Here is a 9397-nt window from a genome sequence, read left to right as displayed (position 1 = left end):
TGGTAGGTGGGAGGGGGGAAAAGGGAAGAGAACAGGCCCAGGGCGGGGGAGGCAAAAGGGCCAGGTTGTAAAGTGGGGGTCGGGGGGGGGGGCTGAGGGAGGGGCTTGTGCTTTAACAGAATGGTCAGGAAATCCCTTACTGATAAATTGGCGTGACAAAGAGATCTGAAAGAAGGTAATTTTCATCAGCTCTCCAGCTTGATCATGTCCTTTAGAAGTTCCTGTGTTATATAAGGCAAGTTATTATAGTGTAACACTAATATGCCATTTCAATTAATTTTCAGGGGACAGTCATTGTCACTCCATGATCTTCAGTGTCTGCTCAGCACATATTTTGAGTAGATGGTATCTAAGGATATTTCTGTCTTTAAAGTTCCAGTTTGAGCACTGCCAGCAGTGATGTGGGGATAACTTTCTGTGTGCCCACTGTTAGATTCATACTTTCATTCAACAATGAGTGGCCACCCATTGCATGTTGGGAGTGTGATGAATATTAACATTAAGAAGGTTAGTAAGCAGACTCCAGTGCCACAGAGCTACTGAGAATGAGACAGCCGATTTCCTTGTATCTTGGAGGCTCTGCTTATGTTTCTCTGCCGCTGGCTGAGAAGTGCAGGCTCACTGCCCTCCAGGCCTCCCAGCCACATTGCATAGTCATGCTGGGGGCCCAAGGCCCAAAGTAATCAATCACCCTGAGGCTAGGGGCCAGGCATGCTAGCCTCCCAACAGTTCAGCCTCTCCCGTTAAGAGCAATGTATCCTTGATGGGGAAACTGTCTCCATGGGTGATGATGATGATGGATGGTCCAAGGAAAGCATTTTTCATCCCCAGGCGGTCCACGTGTGCATCTCCATGCTGGGGCCAGGTTCTGGCTGCGATGCTCACTGTTCTACATTTTCTTAGCTGTTGTCACCTTTCGCCTTCCCTGACAAATGGACCCATTTCACAGCCTGAGTGACTCATGACTGTTTAAGGAAGTCTAGATTAACCCAATGCAGTACCGAAGGAAAATGAAGACAATTTATTTTAGCTTGACATCTTAAACTTCCATCTTCATCTTAGCAAACCCCTGCTGGAAACCAACAATGGTTCCTTCTCAACCTTGGAACAGTTTCCAAAGTCCATTTCCATCTGCCTCCAACAAATTCTAACCTTCTCGTCCACAGCAGAGCTATGCAGGCATAACTTACGCATGCCATGGATTTTCCAACTTTGCACCACATTTACATGGCTTGTTCTTCCAATCCCCTGTCCAACTATGTGATCTCCCCTGGGAAGCTATCCCTGATGGCTCAGGTCACTACAATCTCTTGTCCTTTGAAAGATCGTCCAGTACCAGCTGCACAGCATGGGGCACTGAGTGCTTCTGTTCACAGAAAGAACCCTAAATTGCCTATGACTTCTAAGTCAGGGTTACTGGGTCTTCCATTGCTTCTCCAACAACATTAGGCCCAGTGCCTAGCACATGGAAATTGTAAAACCTGACTTAGCTGATTAATTCTCTCACTGACCCTGTCTAGCATGCTCTAATTCCATCAGCAAGTAGGCAGGAGACCAGACTTCCTTATTTCAGCCTTGATCAGCCTAAGATGAGGTTCGTTTTGTTGGCCCAATAGCACAGCATGTGAACAGAGATATCCTCACATCTGGGTCCAGGTTGACCAATTCCTTGGTGAGTCAGGTGCTTCTGATTCACAAAGAACAATTTTCTGAGCCAAAGACAGTCTTACCACTGACTTAGCCACTAGTTCTACTTTTCCCGGGCATGTCTGCCTTATATAATAGGTCAGTCTCTCGCATTTCTATAACCTGATCTTTGTAAGAAACAATAACCGTATTTTAGCTATACCACTATAAGATTTTAAGTGAAAGAATCTCCATCATTTCTCCATATCTGTGGTTCTCAAACTCTACAGAGATTTCTGTCCCATGGAGACCCTGTAAAAGTGAAGGAGGTTGGCTCCATCTACAGAGTTGACTCAGCAGGTCTGAGGTTGAACTGGTCATTTGTGCTTCTAATCAGTCTTCAGGCAAATTATATGCTGCTGGTCACAGTTTGAAAACAACTGAACAATCCTAACACTTTTTTAAAAGTCATGCCTCCAAACCTTTGACTATATAATCATTTTATATAGTTATTATCCTACTATAAATTAAATTTGTGCATTTTAGTTTTCCTTCTGAATTATAAAGAACCTCTCTACTGATCAGGATATGACCCTATAGATTAGCATAACTCTAAGATAAAATTTCATCACATAAAAACTTACTGGAATTTGGGCATGAGAAGGTATCCTAAAAACATTGTGTGAGACTCTTCTAAGCCTTCACAAAAGCAAAAGACTCTTAAGGAGACATTCAACACAAAGTGATTCAATCAGAAAAATAGGTTTATTTGACATAAACCCACCTGTTTTGTTAGTTGGCATATTTCTAACTCTTGGGCTAGTGGCTGACCCTGGAAGGCATAATGAATTAGACAAATATCTACTCTAGCTACTTCAGATGCCTTTAAGATGGATGTGACAGCTGGCAATTGAGGAAAGCTTCTGAGGCACTTGTTGAGTGCTTTGCCTCATCAACAGTCACTGACAAGCAAGAAATCAGAACCAAACTACAGATTCACAGACACAGTGCCATCGTCATCTGTGCATAGACATCGATGAACCTATCCTGGCTTCTTTTCTGTTACTGTGGTAAAGCACTCTAGCCAAAAGTAACTTAGGGGAGAAAAGGATTTGTGTGACTTATACTTCCAGATCACAGTCTATCACTGAGGGAAGTCAAGGCAGGGATTCAAGCAGAAACCATAGAGGAACATAGCTTGCTGGCTCACTCTCCAGCCCACTCACAGGCTCATGATTAGCTAACTTTCTTATTTAGCCTAGAACCACCTGCCTAGGGATGATACCACCTATGATACGTTGGGTTGTCCTGCATTAAATAATGATAAATACAATCTCCCACAAACATGCCCACAGGCCAATATGATCTGAGCAATTCCTAAGGGAATGTTTTCCTCCCAGATGACTAAGCTGTGACAAGTTGACAAAAAAGCTAATTAGGACTGTACCCAAGAGAAACATGTTCAACTATGCCCTCTGGCATAGCTTTTCAAGCATCCCTCCATCCAGCAAGATGCTATATATGGTGCATGCACTTGTCCATTCATATACTGATTGACAGACCAAGATTGCTATATAAAATGAGAAAAACTTCTGTGCATGATTAAGTTCAAAATCAGAAACTGTATAGGATGTGGGAAACAATGCTAAGGGCCCTCCTTCCTACTATGCATTACATGGAAATACCAGAGTCTTTTTTTTTTAAACATCCAATTAAAGAAAATAAGCTAGGCCGTATTTCTGGCTTATACAGTGCCTTTTTAGCAAAACAGTGGCTCTATGCACATGACTATAAACATTTAATCAGTAAGGCAGAATGACGTGAGCAGCTGGTTGTCTTAATAAGGGGACTGTGAAAATACAGGGTAGTAAGTTTAAGACATTTTATGAAATGAAAGAAAATTGCATTATAAAGGTGACATTAGCATTCCAAAGCACTAAAACTTCTTGGTACTGCTGCATCCAAGACTTGCAGCATTCAGGGATCTCCACAGAACACAACAAATGCATAGATGGCTCTCCTGATGTGGACAGCCAGACCTATCAGGAATAGTAGCTTTCTACCAGACCTGTGGGAGACTTTTCTCTTCCCAACCACTGGGCAGCTACTTTGATGGCCAACTTTCAAGGATTGGAACAGCCTGCATTTCACCCCCTGCTATCCCCCGGCCAAGAGCAACTGAATGCTAGCAGTGTATTTTTTCAAATGTTCCTGTTAATGACCCAACTGTGGAGTTGCTTGCCAGGCTGCTGCTCTGGAGGGGTCATTACAATATTTCATCTCCTTGCTTAATTTCAGGCTGTGCTTCCTCCATACATAAATATATCAAGCTCTATAAAAACCAGAACTTTTATCTGCATAGAGGGGGTTAGAGAGTTGGTTTCTCTTGCTCCATAGGACAAGAAAAATCATTGTTTCCCCTTTGATTTGGAGATTTGATTTACGTAGGTTTCCCTTTCCGGCTTCTGTTTCAGATGTGTGATTTTCTCGGGTGTGTGTGTATTTTCCTGGCTTTACTGTCACAAATTTAATTCTTGATTTACAATCTGTAGGCTTTAGATGAGAAATGGATTTTGGTGTAGGGTAATACATTGTATGGGGCTTCTATTTTCTGCTCAACATCAACTATTAGTTAATTTTGAAAAAAAATGAAAAATAGCTTTTTCTAGAAGGTCCTATTTTGGATGCAATTAAGATGGACTGAAAACTGAATTGTTGAAAATAACCCCAAGAAATAAAATGCCCTCTCCACAAGCCTAGCTGGCATGAAGGGGTTCCCCTATGGAGGAGGACCCAGTTCTGCAAACAAGTAGCTGGGTACTAGAATCCCTTTTTTTCCCTCAGGTCATAGATTGGTTTCTTCATTCATTCATTTTCAAAAATACCTGCAAAGTTTGTTTATTGTATGTTATGTGACAGGAGAAAATTATCTAAGAGGGCATGGATTTTAGATAAGGATCCAAAGGTCAGTGTGGACAGAGAACACGGAGGAAGCATCATAAACAAGAGTGCTTCTGCCTTTCGATGGCTTGAACAATTATTTGCAATCCTTCCTTCTATTTGCTGGCAAAGCAGAGTTCTCAGCCTTGGCTGTCCACACAGATGGCTTTGGTCAAGGCGTATCTCATGTCTTCTAGAATGCTCATTAGCATCTTTCGTCCCTACCCCATTGATGGCTAATATAATTCTAGTCATGAGAACTGGCCTGTCTCTAGATATCGCCATATGTCCTCTGGAGTCAAAATTATACTTTGATGCGCTGGTATAGGAAACACTCCAAGTTAAAGGGTTGCAAGTGGCTATGGTTCGCTCTAATTCTGCCTTCTCTAACGTAGTTACATAATGAAGAGCAAGGGAAGGAAGGGAGCCTTTACTTCTGACAGACTTTGGAGATAAGGTACAGTAGGCCTAGGTTAGAGTCGTGAGGTAATAGTAGACAACATAATCATGGACAGCTCTTACTTCTTGGATTCCATGAAACAGACTAGTCTTAAAACCAAGTGGAATAGTATATTCAAAATATTTGTATAAAAATATATTCCTCATAGACTGGGTCAAGTAAGCATAATTTGCAGGTAATGGATGTCATTAATATTATGAGGGATTGTCATTTTAGACTTTCTCCTAAAACAGTTATTTCAGTGGCCTCTATAAAGAATCTTATTCCATTCAAGGTATTAAAAGTCAAGAAATGTGCAATAGGTATATTTTCATTTCTGTAGATCTTCTTTGATCTTTTTGCATTCTCTTGGGCTGATGTCCCTTCTTCTAAGGAGTTATTTACAGCCCTCACAGCAAAAATGTGAAGTGAAAAGAAGAGGTGCTTTATGATTTTATGCCAAAATTAGAATTTAGTGTCCATGTTCCATCTGTAGTTTATGGACAGCTAAGCCAGGGTGACTTAGAGTTTTACTTAAGAAGGCTGGCTGACCTAGAAGGAGGAGGAATGAGAAGCTATTCTTCCAAGAGCGTAGCCAGTGGACAATAAAGAGGAAGGAAGGCGTGCCCAGGGTGCATCCTGGGGTGTCTTCAGAGGGAGGGCAGGCAAGTACAGAAGGCAGGTATAAGAGCAAGAGGTAAAACCAGTGTCAGGCATTGAGGCTTCAGGCAAACTTGTCTGGACCCAACTCCAGCAGAGTAACTGCTTTGATAAGTGTTAGGCTTCTCTAGAGAAACAGAACTGAGATTTTGTGTGTGTGTGTGTGTTTGTGTGTGTGTGTGTGTGTGTGTGTGTATGGATGGAGATTTACTGTGTTGGCTTATGCAATATGGTTTGGGTAATACAACAATTGCTATCCCACACCCCAGAGGTGAAGAACTCCACAGTCGCTCAGTGCACAGGGCTGGATGCCTCAGATGTCCCAATCTGTCTGTGAACGCCTGGAGGATAACTGGACAGCCACTGGTCTTCAGTCCACATCAGAAACCAGAGGCTAGGTCCTAATAGTAGCAAAAGTAAGCAGCACCAGGAACAACCCAAAAGATGAATGTGCTTCTGAGAGTGAGGGAAAGCAGGCAAAACCAAAGTTTCCTTCTGTCTTTTATCTGGGCTGTCACCAGAAAGTATCACCCACATTCAGAGTGAGTCTTCCCACTTCAAATAATCTGATCAAGAAAAATTCCTCACAGAGTGCCCAGCAACTTGCCTTTTAGCTGATTCCAGTTCCAGTCAAGTTGATAACTAAGTTTAACTGTCACAATCAGGAAGAGCAGATGAATGAGGGATGATACCATACCTCATGGGTCTTCTGTTAAGACATGTAGGCACATGTATCAACTTGAGATCACAAAAGCAGTGGGCCTCTGCCACAAATCCAACTGCCAGCCTGGAAAGAAACAGAGGAGTGAAGGGATATCCAAAAGCTGGTAGTTTATATGGATGATTTACCAGAGGTGGAGTTGTCTGAAGAGCCACTTTATGGGGATGTCTTGAACTGACCAGACAGGCATGAAAAAGAAGTTGACTCAGTTGTCAAATAATGATGAAGATTTGGGGCTCTTTCCATGTTTAATTGCAACTCTTAAGTATTTTTGTGGCTTGTTACAATTGTCAGAACCACTAATCTCCTTGTTTCTATTTATTAAAATGACTTAAATTATCTAGGATCCCTAAGGCTTACTACAGACTCTCTGAAACATTTTAATATAAGAGTATGTTTTTACTCTATTTTTATGCTCACCTGCAATTTATTGTGATGTTAGTTTCCAAATACATAAATGAGATCAAAATTTTCCTTTAAAATTAGGCTTTTAAAAAAATTGACTCAAAAACTAAGAAATAATTTGCACATAAATAGTAAATGTAGCAGAAGCAATGAAATTCAAAATGGCCTAAAGTTTAAGAGGTGATGGTTCCAGGGCAATTCAGACTCTTTGCTCATATGGGAACCTAAGAAAAGTGTAAACTTCTATAACTTTCCATCACTGCAAGCAGCTCCACCAGGCTGTGCTTATTTAAATTTTTTAAAGGCTAATTGGTAGAGTCCCATACTATTATTCTGCTAAATAGATACAGTATTAAACCAATGACTTATTGGTATATCTATAGACTGATGTATCTCTGAACTCCCACCAGAGAAGTTTCCTTATGCAGAAATCCACAACTAGCCAACATACAGAGAATAAGAGGCTGCATTGTGCTTATCCCTGAATAGGACACCTATATCAAACCTCTGCTTCCTAAGGTTTTGGGACCATTGCAGAAGAAGGGATGGAAATATTGTAAGAGCCAGAAGGGGTGGATGATTAAAAAAGATAGATAATTAGGGTACATGGTAAGGAGAATCTTAAGTTGAAGCCAGCCTTGACTACATAGCAAGACCTTGTCTCATACAACAAAAATAAGTAATAATTAAATAAATGAAACATCCAGAAGTATGAAGAAAACATTCATTGAGCTTGTGTTATGTAATGGTGCTTCACATGTTCTGTTCTGATTTAATCTTTGTGGCAGCTGTGTTTGAAATGAATAGATCAAGGCCTGAGAGTTACGCCATTGATCCACATTCATTGAACAAGTGAACACCAGCATGGACATTTGAACCCTATGCTAAGAACTGCTAGGATTAAATGAGATTCTAAATTTGTAATAAAGATTCATTTTTTAAAGATCCCAAGAGGGACATAAGGGCCTAGATGTATCTTTCAGATTACTCAAGCAACAGTTGGATGAGGTGCCCTACAGCAGGGGAAGGATAAGAATATTCATTCTTTGTACTTACAAGTGGAAGAGGAGGCAGCTAAGAAGCCTCTGAGACCCTGCTGAGCCTCCACGAGCAAGTCCGCAGTAAGCACTATGCAAAGATTGTCTGTGGTCAGTTATTGCAGTCATCTTGTGGCTGAACATCATGATCATCAGGAATTGTCAGTCCTCACTTCTTGGGACCTTTCAGGATTCCAAGAGGAAGCCTGGTCTCTTAAGTTCCGCTCAAGGTATCGGTTTCACTATCCAATGCTGCCCTCTCGTGGAAGAATTCAGTCACTGCTTATACAATCCTACTCCGGACCTTTTACTGCAAAACTCTACGGCAATTTGGGACCCAAATTGTTCTTCACCCCACTTGCTCTAGTCTCTGGCTAGCCCACCAACCTAATTACTTCTCAACAGTCTCCCTGTGCTTTCGGATTGCCTTTGTGCCCTGCATTCATCCAATCGTTCCAAAAGAATATTACCTGATCCCCAATGGTCCTATCATTTAGGGTCCAGCTACATAACTGACTTTGCCTGACCCACACTGACGGTCCTTCCTCCCTGGACAGTTGCGGGCACCACCCACAGCAGGCCTCTCTCCCACCCGCAGGCCTCTCTCCGGGGTAAGTCCATCGAGCCCTCCACGCCCCCAGCCCCTCCCATCTCCCCCACTCTTCTCTCCTCCGAGTTTGGGTCCTGCCCATTCCTGGTCCTGGGGTCCCAGACACCTGGGCAACCAATACTGCTTCCTGATCCTTTTCATCCAGACCAACTTAGTGCCTTCTCTGGGCCCCAGGAGCACTGCTTCTGGGCCTGGCCCCGCACTCACCTACCTCTGCTTTCCAGGGCTTGCACCACCCACCACAGGCCTCTCTCCCACCCACAGGCCTCTCTCCAGGGTAAGTCCATCTTGTCCTCCACGCCTCGACTCCCCCAGCCCCAATCACCCTCCCATCTCCCCCGCCGGTATCTCCTAGTTTGGATCCTGTCCCATTCCCTGTCTTAGGGCCTCAAACACCCGGGGAACCAATACTGCTTCCTGACCCCTTTTCATCCAAACCCACTTAGTGCCTTCTCTGAGCCCCAGGAGCACTGCTTCTGGACCTGGCCCCGCCCTCAACTTCCCCTGCTTCCCTGGGCCTGCACCACCTGCCATCCTCTTTCCAGGACTCAGGAGCTGACCTTTCCTCTTCCTCATCCTTTGCATCCAGACCAACCCAGTTCCTCAATGCAGTCCCCAAGAGTCCTTGGGGCCTGTTCCTGCCCCATCTGCCTTTGCATCTCTGGGTGGCACGGCCACCAGCTGCCCTAGACCAGCATATTTTCTGGGCCAGGCTCCCAGGCCAGTCCAACCCCCCAATTCCTGAGGCCAAAATCAGTCCTGGAGGGATCCAGACCTTAGGAGAAAACTTGAAATCATCTGACCCTCATCTGAATTGGGCCTCTGTGGGAACTTGAAGACAAAATCAATCTGGCCATTACAATATAAAATCAAGAGAACCAGAAGCTTAAATGAACCAGCTTTTCATGCCCAAAAAGTAAACCACAAAGACGCATAAAGTTCACAAAAAGAAGTAGACC

This window comes from Nannospalax galili, unplaced genomic scaffold (assembly GCF_000622305.1).
Source record: "Nannospalax galili isolate Female #2095 unplaced genomic scaffold, S.galili_v1.0 scaffold69, whole genome shotgun sequence".
NCBI lineage: Eukaryota > Metazoa > Chordata > Mammalia > Rodentia > Spalacidae > Nannospalax > Nannospalax galili.
The sequence above is the reverse complement of the archived record's forward strand: the minus strand, read 5'-3'. Positions refer to the sequence as shown.